General features: G+C 43.6%; 1 protein-coding gene and 1 long non-coding RNA gene across 2 annotated transcripts in view; one reads left to right on the forward strand and one right to left on the reverse strand.

The window, feature by feature from the left end:
- Positions 1-21,321, forward strand: part of LOC134326293 (zinc finger protein 271-like) — an 88,946-nt gene that overhangs the window by 47,454 nt on the left and 20,171 nt on the right. The gene's annotated exons all lie outside the window — the stretch shown is intronic.
- LOC134326025 (uncharacterized) lies at positions 11,460-13,316 on the reverse strand. Its single transcript, XR_010014456.1, has 4 exons — positions 13,256-13,316; positions 12,549-12,591; positions 12,215-12,263; positions 11,460-12,057 (listed from the first exon to the last, which is right to left on the reverse strand). It is a non-coding gene; the product is annotated as an uncharacterized LOC134326025 (long non-coding RNA).

Below are 21,321 nucleotides of genomic sequence, written 5' to 3' on the forward strand. Positions count from 1 at the left end.
ACAAGTACCAGGGTGTGTCATGGTATGGGGGTGTGTCAGTACCAGTACCAGGGTGTGTCATGGTATGGGGTGTGTCAGTAACAGTACCAGGGTGTGTCATGGTATGGGGTGTGTCAGTACCAGTACCAGGGTGTGTCATGGTATAATGGTGTGTCAGTACCAGGGTGTATCATGGTATGGGGGTGTGTCAGTACCAGGGTGTATCATGGTATGGGGGTGTGTCAGTACCAGGGTGTGTCATGGTATGGGGGTGTGTCAGTACCAGGGAGTGTCATGGTATGGGGTGTGTCAGCACCAGGGTGTGTCACACACACACTTATACCTAGGGTACCCCATTATCCCCAGGACATGGGGAGAACATGCAAACTTAACCCGGGAATCGAGCCCAGTCGTACCTCCACACAAACCAAAACACTCAATCTGTAAAAGAAAGATACGTGCATGAAAGTGATGAGGTTCTAAAATTTTCTAATGTAGCTAACTATTAAAAGTTAAAAGTATTGGGGTGTACCAGTACTAGGGTGTGTCATGGTATGGGGTGTGTCAGTACCAGTACCAGGGTGTGTCATGGAATGGGGTGTGTCAGTACAAGTACCAGGGTGTGTCATGGTATGGGGTGTGTCAGTACCAGGGTGTGTCATGGTATGGGGTATGTCAGTACCAGGGTGTGTCATGGTATGGGGTGTGTCAGTACCAGTACCAGGGTGTGTCATGGTATGGGGTGTGTCAGTACCAGTACCAGGGTGTGTCATGGTATGGGGTGTGTCAGTACAAGTACCAGGGTGTGTCATGGTATGGGGGTGTGTCAGTACCAGTACCAGGGTGTGTCATGGTATGGGGTGTGTCAGTACAAGTACCAGGGTGTGTCATGGTATGGGGTGTGTCAGTACCAGTACCAGGGTGTGTCATGGTATGGGGTGTGTCAGTACCAGTACCAGAAGGTGTCATGGTATGGGGTGTGTCAGTACAAGTACCAGGGTGTGTCATGGTATGGGGGTGTGTCAGTACCAGTACCAGGGTGTGTCATGATATGGGGTGTGTCAGTACCAGTACCAGGGTGTGTCATGGTATGGGGGTGTGTCAGTAACAGTACCAGGGTGTGTCATGGTATGAGGGTGTGTCAGTACCAGTACCAGGGTGTGTCGTGGTATGGGGGTGTGTCAGTACCAGTACCAGGGTGTGTCGTGGTATGGGGTGTGTCAGTACCAGTACCAGGGTGTGTCGTGGTATGGGGGTGTGTCAGTACCAGTACTAGGGTGTGTGATGGTATGGGGGTGTGTCAGTAACAGTACCAGGGTGTGTCATGGTATGGGGTGTGTCAGTACCAGTACCAGGGTGTGTCATGGTATGGGGGTGTGTCAGTACCAGGGTGTATCATGGTATGGGGGTGTGTCAGTACCAGGGTGTGTCATGGTATGGGGGTGTGTCAGTCCCAGGGTGTGTCATGGTATGGTGGTGTGTCAATACGAGGGTGTGTCATGGTATGGGGGTGTGTCAGTCCCAGGGTGTGTCATGGTATGGGGGTGTGTCAGTACCAGGGTGTGTCATGGTATGGGGGTGTGTCAGTCCCAGGGTGTGTCATGGTATGGTGGTGTGTCAATACGAGGGTGTATCATGGTATGGGGGTGTGTCAGTACCAGTACCAGGGTGTGTCATGGTATGGGGTGTGTCAGTACCAGTACCAGGGTGTGTCATGGTATGGGGGTGTGTCAGTAACAGTACCAGGGTGTGTCATGGTATGAGGGTGTGTCAGTACCAGGGTGTGTCGTGGTATGGGGGGGTGTCAGTACCAGTACCAGGGTGTGTCGTGGTATGGGGTGTGTCAGTACCAGTACCAGGGTGTGTCGTGGTATGGGGGTGTGTCAGTACCAGTACCAGGGTGTGTCATGGTATGGGGGTGTGTCAGTAACAGTACCAGGGTGTGTCATGGTATGGGGTGTGTCAGTACCAGTACCAGGGTGTGTCATGGTATGGGGGTGTGTCAGTACCAGGGTGTATCATGGTATGGGGGTGTGTCAGTACCAGGGTGTGTCATGGTATGGGGGTGTGTCAGTCCCAGGGTGTGTCATGGTATGGTGGTGTGTCAATACGAGGGTGTGTCATGGTATGGGGGTGTGTCAGTACCAGGGTGTGTCATGGTATGGGGGTGTGTCAATACGAGGGTGTGTCATGGTATGGGGGTTTGTCAGTACCAGGGTGTATCATGGTATGGGGGTGTGTCAGTTCCAGGGTGTGTCATGGTATGGGGGTGTGTCAATACGAGGGTGTGTCATGGTATGGGGGTGTCAGTACCAGGGTGTGTCACACACACACTTATACCTAGGGTACCCCATTATCCCCAGGACATGGGGAGAACATGCAAACTTCACCCGAGAATCGAACCCAGGACCCTCCAGAAGCCGTCCCACAGTGGAAATCAAGTCAGTATATGTGCAGTGACATGAATCCAGTCATGCCCATATATGGTAAAGGTAAATTCACTCTGCTCTCTCGGAACGCTGTGACATCACAATGTGGACCTGTGCTCTTCAGGAGCAGCATTTTGATTTTCTCCTCATTTACGATGGCTGCTTCTCTGAGACAGAGGTTTCTGCGTGTGCTGTGTTGCGGGGCGCCTCCCCGGGTGTCCTCCGGGGGCGACCCGGGTCACGGGGGTGGCACAGGGGCCCAGGAAGCGCTCCTGATGGAGGGGTTTCTGTTTAAGAGGACCAGGAGTGTGTTTAAAACCTGGAACAGGTCTGTACACTGATGCTTATGTATCTATTAGGAATTCTATATACAGTGTATCACAAAAGTGAGTACACCCCTCACATTTCTGCAGATATTTTATTATATCTTTTCATGGGACAACACTATAGAAATAAAACTTGGATATAACTTAGAGTAGTCAGTGTACAGCTTGTATAGCAGTGTAGATTTACTGTCTTCTGAAAATAACTCAACACACAGCCATTAATGTCTAAATAGCTGGCAACATAAGTGAGTACACCCCACAGTGAACATGTCCAAATTGTGCCCAAAGTGTCAATATTTTGTGTGACCACCATTATTATCCAGCACTGCCTTAACCCTCCTGGGCATGGAATTCACCAGAGCTGCACAGGTTGCTACTGGAATCCTCTTCCACTCCTCCATGATGACATCACGGAGCTGGTGGATGTTAGACACCTTGAACTCCTCCACCTTCCACTTGAGGATGCGCCACAGGTGCTCAATTGGGTTTAGTCCATCACCTTTACCTTCAGCTTCCTCAGCAAGGCAGTTGTCATCTTGGAGGTTGTGTTTGGGGTCGTTATCCTGTTGGAAAACTGCCATGAGGCCCAGTTTTCGAAGGGAGGGGATCATGCTCTGTTTCAGAATGTCACAGTACATGTTGGAATTCATGTTTCCCTCAATGAACTGCAGCTCCCCAGTGCCAGCAACACTCATGCAGCCCAAGTCCATGATGCTACCACCACCATGCTTGACTGTAGGCAAGATACAGTTGTCTTGGTACTTCTCACCAGGGCGCCGCCACACATGCTGGACACCATCTGAGCCAAACAAGTTTATCTTGGTCTCGTCAGACCACAGGGCATTCCAGTAATCCATGTTCTTGGACTGCTTGTCTTCAGCAAACTGTTTGCGGGCTTTCTTGTGCGTCAGCTTCCTTCTGGGATGACGACCATGCAGACCGAGTTGATGCAGTGTGCGGCGTATGGTCTGAGCACTGACAGGCTGACCTCCCACGTCTTCAACCTCTGCAGCAATGCTGGCAGCACTCATGTGTCTATTTTTTAAAGCCAACCTCTGGATATGACGCCGAACACGTGGACTCAACTTCTTTGGTCGACCCTGGCGAAGCCTGTTTCGAGTGGAACCTGTCCTGGAAAACCGCTGTATGACCTTGGCCACCATGCTGTAGCTCAGTTTCAGGGTGTTAGCAATCTTCTTATAGCCCAGGCCATCTTTGTGGAGAGCAACAATTCTATTTCTCACATCCTCAGAGAGTTCTTTGCCATGAGGTGCCATGTTGAATATCCAGTGGCCAGTATGAGAGAATTGTACCCAAAACACCAAATTTAACAGCCCTGCTCCCCATTTACACCTGGGACCTTGACACATGACACCAGGGAGGGACAGCGACACATTTGGGCACAATTTGGACATGTTCACTGTGGGGTGTACTCACTTATGTTGCCAGCTATTTAGACATTAATGGCTGTGTGTTGAGTTATTTTCAGAAGACAGTAAATCTACACTGCTATACAAGTTGTACACTGACTACTCTAAGTTATATCCAAGTTTCATGTCTATAGTGTTGTCCCATGAAAAGATATAATGAAATATTTGCAGAAATGTGAGGGGTGTACTCACTTTTGTGATACACTGTATATATAAGGAATAATTATCAATATTATGTATACACAATGTTATATATATACACACAATATTATATATATACACTCAATATTATATATATATATATGATGTGTTTGATCTCTGCAGGCGGTGGTTCATCATACAAAACGATCAGCTTCTATACAAGAAGAGGTTTAAGGTAGGTCACATGACTTTACATTATCTAAATCAGCTCTCTCCTGGACTCTGTGAAATACCCATAATGCACCGCAGTCTTACGCCCCTCATAATTTAGGTGCATCACAGCAGAGGTCGACTTCTGTGCCGGGATGCGCCCCTAATCGCCCCCGTCGTGTTTAAGTCTGGGATGATTTCACCGGCGTTTATATCATCGACTGTATAAATAAGAAGGTTTTATGTTCTATTCCCCCAGCGTGACTTCACGGTGCTGGCGGAAGACCTGCAGCTCTGTTCGGTCCAGAGCTGCAAGGACGCCGGGCGACGCTTCTGCTTCCGGGTGGTCACGCCCACAAGGTAAGTCCAGATCTATAATCATCAGAGATAGACAGACAGACAGACAGACAGATGATCAATAGACAGACAGACATGGTCAAAAGACAGATAGATAGGCAGACGGACAGATAGACAGACAGATAGATGATCAGTAGACAGACACACATATTAGACAAATAGATAGTCAGACAGACAGATAGAAAGACAGACAGGCAGATAGATAGATGATCAATAGACAGACAATAGGTAGATAGACAAGATTATTGATAGACAGACAGATAGATGATCAATAGACAGATAGACAGATGATCACGAAGCAGACAGACATGCTAGATAGACATATGGATAGACAGACAAACAAATATTAGACAGACAAATGGATAGTCAGACAGAAAGATAGATGATCAATAGACAGACATACAGATTATCAATAAACAGACAGACAGATGCTAGATAGACAGATAGACAAGAAGACAGATTATAGATGAATAGATAATCAATAGACAGACAATTGATAGACAGGATGATTGAAAGAAAAATAGATAGACAGACTGCAAGATAGATGATCAATAGACATACAGACAGATGATCAATAAGCAGACAGACAGATAGATGCTAGATAGACAGATAGACAAAAAGATAGATTATAGATAAATAGATAACTGATAGACAGACAGATAGATGATCAATAGACAGATCAATAGACATACTATTTATTTATGTGTCTATCAATCTGTCTGTCTGAATGTCTGTCTATCTATCTGTTTATCTATCTACTCAATCTGTCTATCTGTCTGCATCCTATATAATCTGTATCTATCACCGTGTGTGTACAGGAGCTGTACGTTCCAGGCCGACTGTGAGGCAGGTAGACGGGCGTGGATCAGCGCCATTCAGAACCTGACTGAGAGAGAAGAAGGAACAGTCGAGAGCGAGGTGAATTATCATCACCACTATACTCCGGGAGGGGAGGGGTTCAGTTCTCGTCTCTGTAACACCAGTTTAATGTGTCTGAATCAGAAGGGGTACGAGGACGATTCGAAATCAGGCTCCAGTGAGACGTTATTGGACAGGGAGATTCAGTTGGAGGACTCACAGGAACCGCGGGCGTCTTCTGAAGCTCCAGGTAACCTTAACACCACCACATTCGAGTCCCACACTATTGAACTCTAGTGACTATATATTTAACCCTTGGGGTTCGTAGGTGGGATCAGTTCTAGAGAAATCGTCTGTGATGCTCCCAATAACAAGGGTGAGTACGCCGAACCTTTATTTGGACCCTTATTTTTGGTCCACATGACACATGAAGCATCATTGGTGATACTTGGGTTAAAGATGCTGAAGAAGAACCCACTGAAGGAGACCCCGGTAAAGGAGAAACTGATAAAGGAGAAACCACTAAAGGAGAACCCACTGAAGGAGACCCCGCTAAAGAAGAAACTGCTAAAGGAGAACCCACTGAAGGAGACCCCGCTAAAGAAGAAACTGCTAAAGGAGAACCCACTGAAGGAGAACCCGCTAAAGAAGAAACTGCTAAAGGAGAACCCACGGAAGGAGACCCCGCTAAAGAAGAAACTGCTAAAGGACAACCCGCTGAAGGAGAACCCACTGAAAGAGAACCCGGTGAAGGAGAAACCGCTAAAGGAGAAACCGCCGATGGAGGACGTGAAGAGGAGAAGACGACCGACACGAACCCGGACAGCTTTGAGAGCCGATACACCGTCGGAGAGCTGCTGGGAAAGGGAGGCTGCGGTTCGGTCTACGAAGGCGTCCGTAAGGTGGACGGGAACCAGGTGAGTGTCAGTTTGTTGTGTTGATCCTCCCCTGGGTCCTCCTATGGCTCCAGATACCTGTGATGACCTTCCAGGACCTTATAGGTTCACGGAGACTTCCGAGTAGCACCCTGGCCCCCTGAATTCCCTTTGTTCCCAATCTATGGATCCTCCCCAGGATCCTCCCTACAACCTACCGGGACATTATTGAGACAAACCCGGGATGCACACTAAGAAGGTCTGAGTCCCTGGTGATACCGGATACCACAGGATGCCTTCGGATGTCTCGTGGAGTCCACGTGTCGGCGGTCCGAGTTACTCCTGAAGAAGGTCTTGTTTTGTGATCTGGCTTCCCAGACTTGAACCCTGTGCAGCGCCTCGAGCAAGTGCAGTCAGCACGGCTCCAGACACCCGTGGAGACCTACCAGGACCTTATCGAGTCTCTTGTATTAAAAATCTACTAATGATCGTTTACTTGTGTGTTTAGGTTGCCATCAAATACGTGGTGAAGGATGAGCACCTCAGATTTACCAGGATTGTAAGTGACTTTACCTTTCAGATGAAGTAAATACCGTATAGACTGGATACACATTAAATCATTTGACCTTGTCTCTTCTACCATCAGCCCGGCGAGACAGAGTTGCTCCCCGTCGAGGTGGCCCTGATGCGCATGGTGTCCAGGCCACCCATCAGCCCGTACGTGCTGAAGCTCCTGGAGTGGTTCGACACGCCCGAGCGCTGCGTCCTGATTCTGGAGTGCCCCGTCCCCTGCGTAGACCTCTACCAGCTGATGCTCGAGAAGGGCAGGCTGAGGATGCCATTCGCCCGGCACGTCATGCGGCGGGTTGTCCTGGCGGTGCTCCACTGCCGCGACCGCGGGGTCCTGCACAGGGACATTAAGCTCCAGAACATCCTTCTGAACACAGAGACGCTGGAGGTGAAGCTGATAGACTTCGGATGCGGTGACCTGTTGAAGGATACTCCGTACTACACGTATTCAGGTAACTGTGCACCAACTTTGGGTACTTTGGTTTGGACTTTGGGTACGAGTTTGTCTTCTTTGTTCATGTAGGCACGTGGGTATACTCGCCACCCGAGTGGATAACCAAGAAGAAGTACTATGGCTGCCCTGCGACAGTCTGGAGTCTGGGCATACTGCTGTTTTTCTTGGTTTGTGGACACCTGCCATTTCGGTCTAAGAAGGAGATCACCAAAGGGCATCTAGTGTTCAAACCTGGTGTGTCTCATGGTAAGGAAATATATACATTAAGACCTGCACATACGCTGACCAGGCATAACATTATGACCACTGACAGGTGAAGTGACTCAAGGAGTGAATCGTGATGGATAGATGACTGGGTCAGAGCATCTCCAAATCTGCAGCTCTTGTGGGGTGGTCCAGGGAGGGTAGAGTGGTAAACCAGTGACAGGGTCATGGGCAGCCAAGGCTCGCTGATGCATCTGTGGCCCCCGATCCGGCAGAAGAGCTCCTGTAGCTCAAAGGTAGCAGCAGACCAGTCAGGATGCCCATGGTGACCCCTGTCCACGTCGCTCACCTGGGGGAACACATGGCACCAGGATGCACTATGGGAAGAAGTTCTGCCAACATTCTGCTGGGAAACTTTGGGTTGGGTCACTCTGACACGTAGCTCCTACCTAAGCATTTGAGGACCACATCCACCCTTCCATGGATTCTCCAGATCTCGATTCAACCGAGCGTCCGTGAGATGTGCTGGACAAACAAGTCCATGGAGGCCACATTATCAGGAAGGTGGTCATAATGTTATGCCTGATCAGTGTATCTTCTTCAGATCTAAACACCGTATAATTTGAATCTGCATTGTCGCACTCGCCAGCCTGCTGCCATCTGATCGAACAATGCCTCAAGAAGAAGCCCAGCAAGCGCCTCACCCTCGGGCAGATCCTCCTGCACGGGTGGTTCCATGAGTAGCCTGAAGACTAGGTCCAGACGGTGTAGATCTTTACACTCGTACTGGCGGCTGCAAAAAAGAGGGTAACATGACAGAAAAACACGTATCAAATAATTCAAGCGATGTACGAATGATTTAATAACGTCTTGGGCGTTTCTCTCCTAGGATCTGCGAGTCTTCCAGCGAAGGTACGACTGGCTGATACAGATGCTGGAGAATCGGACTAATCGGATGTGGGCCGAAGTGGAGCTGACACAGATCGGGGTGAGTTTGACTCAGTCTGAACCTGGCACTATATTTACTACTATATGTGTCGACTGCCGGATGCCACCCATGCGGTTACCCATAGCGACTACGCCATCAGTCAGAACCACATTCCTACCATTCTAATAGACAATCTACTTTTCTTCTACTCACAGATCCAACATGTCAACTTTATGGACATCGTCTTTGAGCTGGTGCTGCTTCTGGGAAGAGCGAGGATGCATCAGATTATTTCAGTAAGAGAGTCTGTGCTCTATAGAGTCTAGAATTAATCTGTTCTGCACTACAAGTGTAGTCAAACACACCCATGAGGCTTTTCTTACATTGATTAGTTGACGCAGTACCAGAGACGAAGGCTCTTTCTGGACCGGCTGATTGCTCTCATCTATTCGTGTGTTACGCCCAGAAGGACTGAACGGCAGTACACGGAGCGTTATTTATTCCATCTTCAGGTGCGTGTTCTTTACACCACAAATGATCTCGAAAAAAACTGTCTGCTAGTAATCTGTTATTTATTCTTTTTCTCTCTCTCAGACTGAGATGCTGAGCTTCCTGGATGAAATCTTCACTCTGGACGAGTCTTTGTACGCAAAACCTGAAGCCCTGGCTGCTGCACTGGAGACGCTTTTATGGCGGAGCCTCCGACGGTTTCATGAAAGGCTGGAAACAGAGGATATCTAAAGGCCAACCCTGATTAGAACCTTTATTTAACTGTCAGGGATGCAGGTCTGGTGGTTGACGTGTTTTTCATGTGTGTTCACAGTTTGTATACCTGTGGAGGTGCGTCAGGACCCAAGACATGGGAGACGTGTGAAGATACCACCGATGTGGAAGCGTGTATTGGATTTCTGATAGACGCGCTGCCATTAGGACAACGTCTTTACATCAGGACAACGCCCGTATGACTTTGTGGACCAGATCCAGATGTGTAAAAAGCTGATGTTCTGTAAAAATTTTATAAAAAAAGAAGGAACTGTGATTCATTCATTCTCTGGCGTCTTTATTCTCTAAAAGAAAAGATTTCCAATTATTTCACTGATTGCTATAAAAAGTTGGGACAGAGGCAGAATAAGAGTGGAAGGTTTATAGAAGATTAAAGTTACAGTTGCTTTCCATGCTGCTCTTTATTTTGAGGGAATCTGAGTTGTGAGATGTGGGAACAAACTGGGAACTGGAATGTGGACACAATACAGAGGAAGTAAAGGTGTCCAGATATTTGAGGAAAAGAGGCTCTACATGGCAAAGGAACCAATTTACTGCTCCTATTTTATACTTACACTTACCCCAGTTCTAGTAATTGAGAGTTAAGGGCCTCACTCAGGGACCCAACAGAGACAATCCACCAATGGTGTGGCTTGAACCTGCAACCTTTTGATTGCTAGCCCAGTACCTTAACCACTAATACCAAGTTCACACTACACGACTGTGTTCAGATCTCTGTTCAGTTAACACTACACAGTGGACAGTGAGTGTAGAAACAAGGAGGTGGTTTTATTGTTATGAATGATCAGTGTAGTCTGTTTAGTTCTACAATTACTGACTGTAGTCCACCTGGTCAATGGTCACATTGAAAAACAAAGCAAGTATTATTTAGGTGGTGGATCATTCTCAGCACTGCAGTGATACTGACATGGTGTGTTAGTGTGGAACAATTTACAATAGTGTGAAAGAATAAAGAAAATGAAGTAATTAAAAGTGAGTGAGGTAAAACTGTAATCAGGTAGTATAGAGAAGTCTGTACGGTTTACCTCAGCTGCCTCAGGACACGTCTCAATTTGTTCATGCTTTGAGTTATTTCTCCTGCTAAAAAATTTAAATTGAATTAAAGTTTAGTGTAGAATTACACTGTAAAAAAAAATAGCGTAAAAAAACGGTATTTTTCTGGCAGCAGGGGCGCCAGAGAATGCCTGTAAAAAAATGGAAAAATACTGTAAAATTTAAAACGGAGATAAACTGTTAAAAAACGGTAATTATATTTACCATAATTAACATCTATCACTGTAATTTTACAGGAAATTGTCCTATATTTTCATGAAATCTATTTTTAACATATATTAATTGTTAGAACAGTGTCATACACCTCTAAAAAAACAGAATAATTCTCTTTATAAATGATAAAGAAAAGTTTAAGTACAGATATATACTACTGTTATCACAAGAAATTAGCATATAAAACAAAAAAAACCATGTAATTTTACTTAGCAAAAGCCCAATTTTAAATTAACTGTCAGAGGTATTGCAAAAATTATCTGTTAAATTGTCTTTTTTTATTATTCAAATACATTAATAAACTGTCAAAATAAAAGCATTTTTCCCTAAAACATGTTACCTGTAGTTTTAAATTGTTTTTCTTCATTTAAAAATATAAGCTCAAAAAAATTAGAAGTAGGTTAAGATTTGTCTGCATAACACTTTAAATTACTGTGAAATTTTGCAGCTCTTACATGTTATATAGAACTTTAGAACATATACAGAACTTGCAGTATGAAAATGCAGTATATAAATAACTTTTGTTAAATTCAGCATCAAAATGGATCAAAATCCACCACAGTTCAGCTATTTTTGACCCAAATAATTTTCACACAAATGAACAGTAAGTGTAGAAACAACGAGGTAATATTATATATTTAATGTTATGGCTGATCAGTGTAAGAATCAGACGTCTTTAACACAATACAGCATACAATACAATACAATAAGTGCAATCAGAATTCATTTAAATGGAAAATGTTTAACAAAGCACCATACAGTTAAGTGAAATGTCTACAAAACATGAAACACGTATAAATCTGAATTATGTACAAAACACAGTACCAACATTGAAGTTTTCAGAAAGTGCAACCACAGTGGGATTCGATAAACAGTACATCACAAGTGTAATACTCAGTATGGACCACATCTCACTGAACAGCTTGGTATTTAGTAATTGAGCTTCATGACAGTTTGTTAGCATCTAGTTCCAGAAACAAACAGTTTTTGGAGTACATCAAAAGTGTATCTGAATGTAGGAGGGTAACAAGTTATAAATCATAAGGTTATAAATATATAAGGCATAAATCAGCCCGAACTGCAAAGGCAAGGAACACACTGCCCAGGTCTTCTAGAACCACACCACCTTCTAATACCACTCCAGTATTGGCAGGGGGGGTCCATGGCTTCAGCTCCCTCAACTCTAGTCACACAGATCCCCAGAACAGTCTCCCGATCCCCCGTTCAGTTGCAGCCATATCAACATCCTACAATGGAACAGAGGATGAAAAAATCACTTTCTTGAACTTAACAGTACACAAATATCCATTTAGGACTTAACATATCTCACTTTAACCTTTATTTCAACTCAGACGTAAAAGATGGGGTGGTTGCTGTAACAACTCAGAGGAAACTTGTGCTTACCTTCACCCTCCTAGCGCTGATGGTATTGCGTGATTGGGGGAATCCTAAACTGTAGATGAAATTGGATACTTTTAAAATTATATATAAATAAAAAACTACTAAAGAAAACTAAAGGAAATCAAAATCAGCAAGACAAATATTTATAAAGAAATACCAGCTTAAATAAAAAAAGACATAAAATACATAAAACAAAAAAAAAAGTAAAAGAACCAAACAGAATAAATAATAAGAATTTCCACATTTTTTCTTCTTCACTTAATCTAAACTTAACTTAGTGTTCAGTCAAAAGTAGCTCAATATTCAAATTAGCATAAAATGTAGAAAAAAAAATTACCAGTAAAAGGTCAGTCCAACTGCAAATACACATTTCCAACCATCTGTAAACAGAAGATACAAAACATCAATTGTTTTGTTGTAAATAACTAAAATATTATTTCTATAGTAAAGACTTTAACATTACAAATTAACTGAGCATGAAGTTCCCCTCAGGCTCGAGCTGCCTGCTCACAGCTTAGCTAGCTAGGTTGTGTGTCCATGTTTTTTAATGCACTGGCACCGCAAATATTACACATCTTTTTATTTTCTACCTTCCTCTAATATACTTCCGCATGAAGTAATTTAAGCCATTTTTACCTTTCGGGAAAGAATCTTACTGCCACAAGTTGAGAATACTGGCTTTTGAACTTGACTAGCTTAGCACTAGCTAGCACCACGGCAATGCAACGTTATCACACAGCGCAACCGGACTTAATATACAGTCAGCCAGCGGCAATCTATTAAAATCTGCCTCAAAAATTTAATATGATTCACAGAAACCCTGGAAAGATGTTAATAAATAAATCACTATAAGCAGGTCCGCCGTTAGCGTTAGCATTAGCACGCGTGAATTAGCGTTAGCATTTTTAAACAAATAAAGCATGCACAACAGTAAAACTTGAATATTATTTAACTAAAGAGCTATATTAAACAATATAATAAGATAAACATCATTATTAGCATGCAATAAGACATAAAACAAGATTTTGTAAAGCTTCACATTACCTGAGACGCCATTGAAACACAACGTGCCTTCACGATGTATTGCGTAATCCCTGGTGCGTCATATCCGGTTTCACCTGATAAACTTATTGCATTAAGTAGTTCCAGGGAAATAAAGCAACTAAGTTAAGTTGAGTCTTCTACAAAACATCAAATATTATGAATGGTTCATTTATTTAAGTTAAATAAACACAATACAGTCATGTTTAAATCTAAAATGTAACTGATTTGTGTCACACCAGCACATATTCTTTATGCAAAACCAACAGGCACCCAAAACCCTTTTTGTGAGTGTGTACCTGGTAGGTTAGAGCATCATTTTATATCTGTGGTGCTCTGGTTGGAATGTGCACCCAACATGTTGCACAGATGAACTGTAATACATTTTTCTGTGTTTTGGGGAATGTGGGGATGGGTAAATTATGCTTGATTTAAATATTATAAATGAGAGAATAAATCACAGTTAATAACTTTAAATTTGACTATGGTTTTACACAGTTTGTATAAATGCACTTATTTAACAATTCAATCTTTAAATTAATACAAATGCATAAATGAAGTAAAAGTTAAAATCTGTTTAAATTGTATTGTTGCCTGTCTCATAAGGTAGGCAATACCTTTGTTTTTCCAATTTATGTATGTAAAGTAGTGGTTAAGAAATGCAAAATTACTAAATATTTCTTTCTTTGCTCACATATTTTTTCTGCAATTGTACATTTTTACATGTATTATTAACAGTATTTTTATTTATTTGACAGTGATATATCGGCATAACAAAAGGTTTCTCTTTGAAAATTACAGAAGATTCTGCTATTTTTGTCAGTGAATATTACTTTATTTTTACAGTTAGTTTTGTTAAAAGTGTCATCAAAAAACTGTTAAAAAACTGATTTTTTATGTATTTCATTTATACAGATTTTTTTTGGTAAATCACATGACGCTTTTCAATATACAGTTTATTCTTGTAATTTTACAAAAAATTCTGTCTTTTATAAATACAGGGAAAAACTGTAAAAATTTACTGGGAAAACCTGTAAAAAAATGTTTATTTTTTACAGTGTATGTAAGATCTACAGAAAATAGCTGAGCTGGCTGGTTAGAGGTCTCAGTTGGTTAGAGCGTGGCGCTAATAACGCCAAGGTCATGGGTTCGATCCCTGTATGGACCACACCCACTTTTGGACTTAAACTTACAAACAAGTGAACCTTCTCTAACTAGCAGGTCCTATTAACCTGAGCTTCAAACGTTGTCTCTGACAAGTGTGAGATCTTTTTAATGCCCCTCTCATTCAGGTCAGAAACATGCCATTATTTCAATTAGCCAAACTTAACTGCCCTGCTGTAAAAGTTAGCAAGTCATGTGACCTGTGTGTACCGTCCAGTGAGAGTGCAGTGCACGTGTCTCTGTGGCGCAATCGGTTAGCGTATTCAGCTGTTAAACGAAAGGTTGGTGGTTTGAGCCCATCCAGGCACGAGTGCCTTTTATTGCACAACCTGCCTGTTGATCATCGGATATGAGACACAACAATGTGTAGTCCCACAGAGTAGTGGCAATAAGTAACTGAAAACATCCAGTAAACAACAGTCCTACAAGCACAAACATCCACCTGATAAGTCACTGGAGACCGGCTGTACAAAGTGGAAGAACCTTTTGGTTTCCGTAGATGTTAAATGAAGATACTCACCCAATGTGGGGCTCGAACCCACGACCCTGAGATTAAGAGTCTCATGCTCTACCGTCTGAGCTAGCCGGGCTTAAGCAGCAGGTCAGAACAGACAGCTCATCGGTCAGACCATCAGAGAGGTTTAGGTTTAATTCACTAACATCACGACCAGATTAAGAACTAATTCACAGTTTACAAACAAACACAATTCAGAATAAGTAACAGAAACAGACACAGACTTACTGTTGCTGTATTATATTGTATTATAGTGTTAAACTGTAGCCTATTTTATTGAGATTATGCTTTAATGCTGTATTTTCTTACATGTATTTAATCCAGCACAGTGGTTAAACTGCACAACCCAACAAGTTAAAATAACCCATCATGTGTTCTGTCCAATATTTACACAGTGCTGGTTGCCAAATAACACATTTTCACCTGCATTTTGCCTTTTCTTTCCTGTATACCAAACACCATTGCAGGTAAACGCCATTGCAGGTCTACAACATGTTACAAAAACACTTGGGACACTTTATTTTTGCTTTCTTTATCTTGCCGGTGTCACGTTGTATTGAAACTAAAATAAATAAATAAAAACTTTACAGTTTCAAAAAATAACAACAAACACAACAACAACAATTCAATAATAATGTCACAAATCTGTACCCAAGCAACAAGCTGTAATTTATCTAGCACCACTAGATGAGAACGATCTCTGCACAACATTTTGAACTTCACTTTAAAAGTCAGTTCAGTGTGTTTTACTGTAGTAAGAATAGCTCCACATGTTTTGTACGTAGTGTTTATGGTATTTAAGCTGGATGAATAGATGGAAGTTAACATGTAATCTAAGGTGACTTAAGTTTACTCGCTGCTGTTGGCTTATAAAGTTTTATTGAACAAACTGGCTCGTATTTTGGCACTGATGTACCTTCCTGAATGGTGATCTGCTTGGTCGACAGAACTAACACAAGTAATCGTGGTCTACACCCCACAAGCGCTGTGCTGTACTTGCGCAGGTGCTATGTGATAACGATATTTTTGGCAAAACACTGAAAAATATTTTATTTATTTAGAGAAAACACTATTGCAAAAAAATAATGTTCAGGTTTTATTTAGAATTAATGTAAGTTAACACATCGTAAAATACGTAGGAAGTATGTAAGAATTACACACACTTTTCTTTATTTTATCTTTCATTCTGACATGCTGCTTAAGCCCAGCTAGCTCAGTTGGTAGAGCATCAGACTCTTAATCTCAGGGTCGTGGGTTCGAGCCCCACGTTGGGTGAGTGTCTTTATTTAACATCTACTGAAACCAAAAGGACGTTCTTCCACTTTGGACAGCCGGTCTCCGGTGACTTATCAGGTGGATATTTGTGCTTGTAGGACTGTTCTTTACTGGATGTTAATTTAATTTGTTTAATTGGAAATTGGACGGTACACATGGGTCACATGACTTGCTAATGTTTACTTTATGCTAATAAACAGTATAATTACATAAGTTTATATCAAGCGCAGTCATGGACAATTCAGTGTCTCTAGTTCCAGTTTAGTGGCTCCAGTGTTTCGTCCATTTTAGATCCACACGTACAGAGTAGTTAAAACCAGCTGTTGTGTTGTAAGTGCTGTAGGTTGTGATGTACTGTAGTTGTTCTGTTCTTCCTCAGTAAAATTGATTGAAGTCAGGATTTCCCATTGTGAAGTTTTGCTGGTTGAATGGGGTTAGTGTAGAATTATGTACAAAGATCTAAAGAGCCTGGATGAACAGTTTGGTTAGCTCAGTTGGTTAGCGCGTGGTGCTAATAACGCTAAGGTCATGGGTTTGATCCCTGTACAGGCCACTATCTCTTTTGGACCTAAACTCACAAACAAGTGAGTCTTCTCTAACTAGCAGGTCCTATTGACCTGGGCTTCAAACATTGTCTCTGACAAGTGTGAGATCTTTTTAATAACCCCTCTCATTCACGTCAGAAACATGCCATTATTTCAATTTGCCAAACTTAATTACCAAACTGTAAATGGTTGAATGTGCACACTGCTGGCTACCGGCTTGTTTGGGCAGCACGGTGGCTAAGTGGGTAGCACTGTCACCTTACAGCAAGAAGGTCCCCGGTTCGATCCCCAGGTGGGGAGGTCCGGGTCCTTTCTGTGTGGAGTTTGCATGTCCTCCCCGTGTCTGCGTGAGTTTACTTCGGGTGCTAAAGTTTCCTCCAGCAGTCAAAAGACATGCAAGTGAGACTAAATTGTCCATGACTGTGTTTAATATAACCTTGTGTGAACTGATGAATCTTGTGTAACGAGTAACTACCGTTCCTGTCATGAATGTAATTTTAGATTAAAATATGACGTTAAAATCCCAGTAAACAAACAAACTGGCTCGTTTTTCTTTTCTACAATGTAAGTTCATACCTTCAGGTTCATGTTATTTATGGTCTCTCCATAGATTTCTTCTTCATGTGCTGAAAGACGCCGTTCAGTTAGAGAGAAACAGCTGCAATAATCATTTAAATCCGAGTACTACGCTGAAACACAAATTCTTTCCAAGTGTATGTACATGTGAGATGTAACGTTTCCTGATTGGATGGCGCCACCATCGTCCCTCCTTGTCGCTCTGAAGCAGATGATTTGATGTTTGTGCACCTTTTCAGGAGATCACAAGTCACTAATGATCACACAGAAGTCACTTGATTTTAATAATGTTTGTTTTTGAAATGAGATGTCCAAAAAGATCATGGTAAGGTGTCCAGATAATTTTTGCCACTTAGTGTATCATTATTGCTTAGGAGTTAATATGTGTGTCTACATCACTTCATGGATCTATTCTATTAATATTCATGCACACACACATTACACATTTTCATTTTCAGCATTTAGCAGACGCTTTTATCCAAGGAGACTTACAGTACTGTGACAGCAAATTGTCTAAGCTATTGAGGGTTACAACAGGGCCTAACAGTTGCAACCTGGCAGTGGTGGGACTTAAACAAGCAACCTTTTGATTACTAGTCCAGTACCTTAACCGCTAGGCTACAACTGCCCTATAATACACACACGTCAAATACACACCTTATATACACACCTTATACACACATAATGTGCACACGTAATACACACACCTTATACACACACCTTATACACGTTATACACACGTAATACACACACCTTATATACACACCTTATACACATGTTATACACACGTAATACACACACCTTATACACACACCTTATACACGTTATACACACGTAATACACACACCTTATATACACACCTTATACACATGATATACACACGTAATACACACACCTTAGACACACACCTTATACACATGTTCTACACACGTAATACACACGTAATAGACAGACCTTATATACACACCTTATACACATGTTATACACACGTAATACACACACCTTTTATACACACCTTATACACACCTTATACACACATTATATGCGCACATAATACACACACGTAATACACACACCTTATAAACACAGGGTGTGTCATGGTATGGGGTTGTGTCAGTACCAGTACCAGGGTGTGTCATGGTATGGGGTGTGTCAGTACCAGTACCAGGGTGTGTCATGGTATGGAGGTGTGTCAGTACCAGTACCAGGGTGTGTCATGGTATGGGGGTGTGACAGTACCAGGGTGTGTCATGGTATGGAGGTGTGTCAGTACCAGTACCAGGGTGTGTCATGGTATGGAGGTGTGTCAGTACCAGTACCAGGGTGTGTCATGGTATGAGGGTGTGTCAGTACCAGTACCAGGGTGTGTCATGGTATGGAGGTGTGTCAGTACCAGTACCAGGGTGTGTCATGGTATGGGGGTGTGACAGTACCAGGGTGTGTCATGGTATGGGGTGTGTCAGTACCAGTACCAGGGTGTGTCATGGTATGGGGTGTGTCAGTACCAGTACCAGGGTGTGTCATGGTATGGAGGTGTGTCAGTACCAGTACCAGGGTGTGTCATGGTATGGGGGTGTGACAGTACCAGGGTGTGTCATGGTATAGGGGTGTGTCAGTACCAGGGTGTGTCATGGTATGGGGGTGTGTCAGTACCAGTACCAGGGTGTGTCATGGTATGGGGGTGTGTCAGTACCAGTACCAGGGTGTGTCATGGTATGGGGGTGTGACAGTACCAGGGTGTGTCATGGTATGGGTGTGTGTCAGTACCAGTACCAGGGTGTGTCATGGTATGGGGGTGTGACAGTACCAGGGTGTGTCATGGTATGGAGGTGTGTCAGTACCAGGGTGTGTCATGGTATGGGAGTGTGTCAGTACCAGTACCAGGGTGTGTCATGGTATGGGGGTGTGTCAGTACCAGTACCAGGGTGTGTCATGGTATGGGAGTGTGTCAGTACCAGGGTGTGTCATGGTATGGGGGGGTGTCAGTACCAGGGTGTGTCATGGTATGGGGATGTGTCAGTACCAGTACCAGAGTGTGTCATGGTATGGGGATGTGTCAGTACCAGTACCAGGGTGTGTCATGGTATGGGGTGTGTCAGTACCAGGGTGTGTCATGGTATGGGGGTGTTTCAGTACCAGTACCAGGGTGTCATGGTATGGGGGGTGTGTCAGTACCAGTACCAGGGTGTGTCATGGTATGGGGTGTGTCAGTAGCAGGGTGTGTCATGGTATGAGGGTGTTTCAGTACCAGGGTGTGTCATGGTATGGGGGTGTGCCAGTACCAGGCTGTGTCATGGTATGGGGGTGTGTCAGTACCAGGGTGTGTCATGGTATGGGGGTGTGTCAGTACCAGTACCAGGGTGTGTCATGGTATGGGGGTGTGCCAGTACCAGGGTGTGTCATGGTATGGGGGTGTGTCAGTACCAGGGTGTGTCATGGTATGGGGGTGTGTTAGTACCAGTACCAGGGTGTGTCATGGTATGGGGGTGTGCCAGTACCAGGGTGTGTCATGGTATGGGGGGGTGCCAGTACCAGTACCAGGGTGTGTCATGGTATGGGGGTGTGCCAGTACCAGGGTGTGTCATGGTATGCGGTGTGTCAGTATCAGTACCAGGGTGTGTCATGGTATGGGGTGTGTCAGTAACAGGGTGTGTCATTGTATGGCGGTGTGTCAGTACCAGGGTGTGTCATGGTGTGGGGGTGTGTCAGTAACAGAGTGTGTCACACACACTTATACCTAGGGTACCCTGTTACCCCCAGGACATGGGGAGAACATGCAAATTTCACCCGGTAATCAAACCCAGGACCCTCCAGAAGCCGTCCCACAGTGGAAATCAAGTCAGTATATGTGCAGTGACATGAATCCAGTCATGCCCATATATGGTAAAGGTAAATTCACTCTGCTCTCTCGGAACGCTGTGACATCACAATGTGGACCTGTGCTCTTCAGGAGCAGCATTTTGATTTTCTCTTCATTTACGATGGCTGCTTCTCTGAGACAGAGGTTTCTCACGGGGCGCCTCCCCGGGCATCCTCCGGGGGCGACCCGGGTCACGGGGGCGGCACGGGGGCCGAGGAAGTGCTCCTGATGGAGGGGTTTCTGTTTAAGAGGACTAGGAGTGTGTTTAAAACCTGGAACAGGTCTGTACACTGATGCTTAGAGTATATATTAGGAATTCTCTCTATATATATATATATATATATATATATATATTAGGAATATATATAATTATGAATATTATATATACACAATATTATATTTATACACTCAATATTATATATATATATATATATACGATGTGTTTGATCTCTGCAGGCGGTGGTTCATCATACAGAACAATCAGCTTCTCTACAAGAAGAGGTTTAAGGTAGGTCACATGACTTTACATTATCTAAATCAGCTCTCTCCTGGACTCTGTGAAATACCCATAATGCACCGCAGTCTTACGCCCCTCATAATTCAGGCGCATCACAGCAGAGGTCGACTTCTGTGCCGGGCTGCGCCCCAAACCGCCCCCCGTCGTGTTTACGTCTGGGACGATTTCACCGGCGTTTATATCATCGACTGTATAAATAAGAAGGTTTTATGTTCTATTCCCCCAGCATGACTTCACGGTGCTGGCTGAAGACCTGCAGCACTGTTCGGTCCAGAGCTGCGAGGACGCCGGGCGACGCTTCTGCTTCCACGTGGACACGCCCACAAGGTAAGTCCAGATCTATAATCATCAGAGATAGACAGACAGACAGGTGATCAATAGACAGACAGATAATCAATAGACAGACAGACAGATGATCAATAGACAGATAGATAATCAATAGACAGACAGACAGATGATCAATAGACAGATAGATAGGCAGATGGACAGATAGATAATCAATAGACAGACACAGACAAATATTAGACAAATAGATAGATAGACAGACAGACGGATAGATGATCAATAGACAGGCAATAGATAGATAGACAAGATGATTGATAGACAGACTAACATACT

The sequence above is a fragment of the Trichomycterus rosablanca genome, chromosome 14, assembly GCF_030014385.1.
Source record: "Trichomycterus rosablanca isolate fTriRos1 chromosome 14, fTriRos1.hap1, whole genome shotgun sequence".
Lineage (NCBI taxonomy): Eukaryota > Metazoa > Chordata > Actinopteri > Siluriformes > Trichomycteridae > Trichomycterus > Trichomycterus rosablanca.